Source organism: Dama dama, chromosome 24, assembly GCF_033118175.1.
Source record: "Dama dama isolate Ldn47 chromosome 24, ASM3311817v1, whole genome shotgun sequence".
Lineage (NCBI taxonomy): Eukaryota > Metazoa > Chordata > Mammalia > Artiodactyla > Cervidae > Dama > Dama dama.
In genome coordinates this window covers 51,210,521-51,215,591 of record NC_083704.1, presented here as the reverse complement: position 1 = coordinate 51,215,591, position 5,071 = coordinate 51,210,521, and the positions used below count along the sequence as shown (strand labels likewise).

Below are 5,071 nucleotides of genomic sequence, written 5' to 3'. Positions count from 1 at the left end.
CTGCTACACAATTAATAGCCCAGCAAGAGGTCACCTGTTTGGGGTATAATATCAGGCAGGGGCAAAGGTGGCTAACCCAGACCATGAAGGCCCAAGACCCCCTGCCAGGTGAGAGAGTTTCTGGGGACTGTTGGATATTGCAGACTGTGGATCATGGGGTTTGCTGAGAAGGCCCAGCCTTTGTATGAGGGAAGTAAAGAGACCCCACACTGGACTTGGACTGAGCCAATGAAACAGGACAAGGGCATTCTTAATAGCCGTGGTTTGGCCAAAGGATGGGCCCCGACCCTCATTGGCTACTCCCTGCAGGGGCTCTGCAAGTTTGGCTTTTATGAAGTACATGCTTGGAGAGGAGAATGCCTATCTGTGGCGCACTTTGCTGACATTGCTCTGGGTCCTATGGAAGCTGCTAAGGTTCGAATTCAAACCCAACCAGGTTATGCTAACACTCTAAGGGATGCAGCTCCCAAAATGTATAAGGAAGAAGGCTTCAAGGCGTTCTACAAGGGGGTTGCTCCTCTTCGGATGAGACAGATACCATACACCATGATGAAGTTTGCCTGCTTTGAACATACTGTTGCTGATTCCGTGGTGTCTGTGTTGCATAAAGAGAAGGGTAGCAATGCCTCTCAAGTCCTCAAGAGACTTGGATTTAGAGGTGTATGGAAGGGACTCTTTGCCCGCATCATCATGATCGGCACTCTGACTGCACTATCTATGATTCTGTGAAGGTCTACTTCAGGCTCCCTCGCCTTCCTCCCCCTGAGATGCCAGAGTCTCTGAAGAAGAAACTTGGATACACTCAGTAGATAAATGAAAGCAAATATGGACTGAATCTGCATGTTGACAAGAGATAATCCAGGCTTGCAAAGCATGCCAGCTGATGAGGACAGGGAAAAAGCAGCACACGGGAACGAGGTACCGAGGGGAAGAGCCAGGGCAACACTGGGAGATAGATTTCACTGAGGTAAGGCCAGGCAAGTACGGGTATCGCTATATGTTGGTTCTGGTAGATACCTTCTCAGCGTGGGTGGAAGCCTTCCCCGCTAAGGGAGAGACAGCAATAGTGGTTGCTAAAAAGATCTTAGAGGAGATAGTGCCTAGGAACGGGCTGCCAGTGACTATGGGCTCTGATAACGGACCTGCCTTTGTAAGCCAGATTGTACAAGGGCTGGCCCAAGCTCTGGGGACAAAATGGAAGTTAATATAACCCCCAGAGCTCAGGACAGGTTGAGAGAATGAATCGGACCCTAAAAGAAACTTTGACAAAGTTGGCAATAGAGACTGGCGGGGACTGGGTGACCCTCCATCCCTTCGCACTCTTTCAGGCGCATAACACCCCTTATAAGAGATTCTGTATGGAAGACCCCCTCCTGTGTGTATTAGAACCTAGATGGAAAGGCCCTTATGTTGTTCTCCTTACCACTCCTACTGCTGTCAAGGTCGACGGGATTGAACCCTGGGTTCACTGCAATCACGTGCGGCAAGCCACACCGGAAGAACAGGAAAAAGCGCGAGAAGAATGGAAGGCAAGTCCTCACCTGTCAAATCCTTTGAAACTGAAACTCGTCCGCCGGGAGGTCTCCTAATTCTCCTGCTGATTATTGCAGGAGCTGAAGCTGCGTAACCTCTTGTGATGGGCCCCGGGAATGGGACGTAGGAAACAGAGATTTGGTAGCCCCGAGTGTGGCGCAACCCGCAGGGCCAAGTACCTCAGATATGGGTGAACCAAGCTTTACTATCTCTGCAAGGCCAAGGGCTTTCCTCCCTACGAGCTGCTGTAGATGACTTGATTTTTTCTCCAACAAGATAGGGTCTGCAAGGTTTCTATGCAGACCTTACAAGAGTGGTAAGAGAATCAATCAGTCATTTAGAGAAGTCTTTGACTTCCTTGTCTGAGGTGGTCTTGATTAGAAAGAGAAAACAGGAAGCCCAGCAGAGATGGTTTGAGTCTTGTTTTCAACACTCCCCCTGGCTGACTACCTTAATTTCCACCCTCCTGGGTCCACTTATAGTCAGCGGCCCAAGATGGAAAAGAGGAAGATTCCTCTATTTGAACAACAGACAGGGGGGAATGTGAGGCAAGCAGAAGTAACACAATTTAGATTAGGAGTAGGCCTTCCTACTTGGTAAGATTATCAGGTAGCTTTCGCTTAACAATGACCACTGTTTGCCAATTAGGACCAATTAGCATTCACTTAACACTGACCGATGTTTGCCAATTAGGAAATTAGGAACGGGGCAGAAACCCCCCAGGAAAGTCCCGCAAGCGCGAAAGTACTGACCAATGAAATTGTTTAACCAATCCGCTTCTCACCCTATAAAATTGTGTAACAGCTTGGGCTCCGGGCTCTCTGACTCACACCACTGCGTTGATTGCGGGCGGAGAGTCCTGGCTCGAGTCAGTAATAAACTTCCCTTCCTGCGAGTTGCATTGTCTTGGAAGCCTTCTCTCTTCCCGCTCGGGGTTTCGGACATCGGGCATAACAGAACTACCTGGGAGAGGGGAGGTCTGGTTGTGGCCCTGTTGACCAGCAAGCCGTCTCAACCTCACCGCTCCAAAGGAGAGACCTAGAGAATGCAGAGATGGTTCCTGTTTCCTTTCTGGATTTATTTTTTGGTGTTTGATAATTCTGAATTTGTCTAAGGACTCTTCATGTGGTTTTTAGCTTAACCCTTGGAACTCAAGGATTCTTTGGAAATTTTATTGTGTATGTAACTGTACAGAAAGAATCTTGAATATTCCTTTGGGAATTCATGGAAGACCTGTTAGAGAAAGACTGAATTGGACTTGTGTACTCTATTTTGTGAACTCCTTAGACAGCCTAGAGAGTATAGGTCAGGTGCTCAGGGCCCAGAGCCAGAACAGTTTTTTTATTGGAGTATAACTGCTTTACAATGTTGTGTTAGCTTCTGCTGTACAATGCCATGAATCTGCCATATGTATACATATCCTTCCTCCCACCTTCCCATTTCACTCACCTAGGTCATCACAGAGCACTGAGCTGAGCTCTCTGCGCTATATAGCAACTTCCTGCTAGCTATTTCACACATGGTAGTATATACGTCTGGAGAAGGAAATGGCAATCCACTCCAGTATTCTTGCTTGGAGAATGCCATGGACAGAGAAGCCTGGCAGGCTACAGTCCATGAAGTTGCAAAGAGTCGGACACGACTTAGTGACTAAACCACCACAGTGTATATATGTCAATGCTACTCTCTCAATTCATCCCACCCTCTCCTTTCCGCACTCACCCACCCTGCCGTGTTCACAAGTCTGCTCTCTATGCCTTTGTTTCTGCCCTGCAAATAGGTTCATCAGTACCATTTTTCTAGATTTCATATACATGCATTAGTATATGATATTTGTTTTGAGCCAGAACATCTTTGCATTTGGGATCCATCACGCACTAACTGTGCAGAGGCCAGTTTACCGTGAAGCTGGTGACAATAAAAATTTCATCAGATTTGCTTCCTTCCTAGAGAGACCATAGCCACGTGACTAACATACTCAATTAGTTAATATTGTCAATCAGTTACTACTAGTGTCTCTTTCCACTCTGATTCCCACTTGGTCTCTGTTTACTTTGTAGAAGGTGGCACTGGAGTGGCCAAGGGCATCTTGGGAATATGAGTAAGGGGAAATTACGTGGAGGATATTCCATTTCAACTACAATTTGGAGAGTCGTTTTGGAATGTGTCGATAAAATAAGTGAGAAATTACATACTCCTGATTTGAATATGGGTAAGTGATCCTTTTTTGTGTCCATCTTTCAGCTCACTAAAGAACTGAAAGAAAACTCATTTAAAGATGAAAACATGAACTAGAACTGAGAAAGATGAGCAATAAAATCAGGAAACACTGAGAAACAAATTAAAACAAAAATTTTTCAGATCGTATCAAACTCTCTCAATTAATAGAAAAAATTATTCATTCATTTAGCAGGAAGGAAATACTGACTAGAAATAATGAAGAAGCACTTGGAGCTTTGATAATCCAATTAACGATGGGGAGTGAGTCATACAAGCACACTGAGAAAAGATTTAAATTAAGTGCTAATTCGACACAGAACAAAGATAAAGTCAAAGTCAGTATGGTGAAGATGTCTGTTGACAGCAAACAGGTTAATGAGTGTTGTCTAGTGTGATGTTGATTCAGGATTAATCATTGACAAGAAAACTTCAAGTGCCCTGAAGTCTTAAGGCTCAGATACGAAAGAAACTTGATAGAGCTTTTACCCACATTTGATGACAACCCTAAGGACTTACCTGCTATCATCTATATTGAGTCTTGAAGCTGAAAGATATTTCCTTAACTAACAATTTCGAGCAACCACAATAAGGAAAGATAAATTGCTTTTTTGTTCTCTTTGTAGAAAACAATATGCAGCCAAGAAATAAAAGAGGCATGTCAGGCAAATGATAAAAGTGACTGATCTTTTTCCATCTTTTATGATATTTGTAATACTTTTACATTTGTAATTTGTTGAATTTTGTTTCTTCATTCTCAATAGATATTTACTTAAATCCCTAAATTTATTACTTACATACCTAAATTTATACAGTATTCAGTTCCTTAAAGCACGAATCTCCAAGCTGTACACGTTTCAGGTTCCACAAAAGCAGATCTGCCCTATAGACAGATGATCCTGAAGAGGTGAAGTGCATGCTTTGAATCTCAGTTTCCTCAAAACAGAACAGGGATGTACAGATTCCTGGTGATGAAATCAAGAGGTTTAAATGGGATCACGATGATGAAGTAGTTAGCACAGAATCTGGCACATGGTAAACACTCCTGTAAGTATCATCCATCTATTCAGTCAGTAGATATGTATGAAGCTCCTGAGTGATTAAGCACTGCAAATTCAGCAGGGAACAGGATGAGAAAAAAGCCTCTGTTTCTTTTTCCTATTTTTTTTAAAGATTTTTTAATGTGGACCACTTTTAAAGTTTTTACTGAATTTGTTACAGTATTTCTTCTCTTCTCTGGTTTGTTTTTTTGGTCCTGAGGCATGTGGGATCTTAGCTCCCCAACCAGGGATCGAACCTGCACCCCTTTCACTGAAGCCTT

General features: G+C 43.8%; 1 pseudogene; it reads left to right on the top strand.

The window, feature by feature from the left end:
* The first annotated feature begins 228 nt into the window (after positions 1-228).
* Positions 229-809, top strand: LOC133045511 (solute carrier family 25 member 3-like; annotated as a pseudogene).
* Positions 810-5,071: the final 4,262 nt, after the last annotated feature.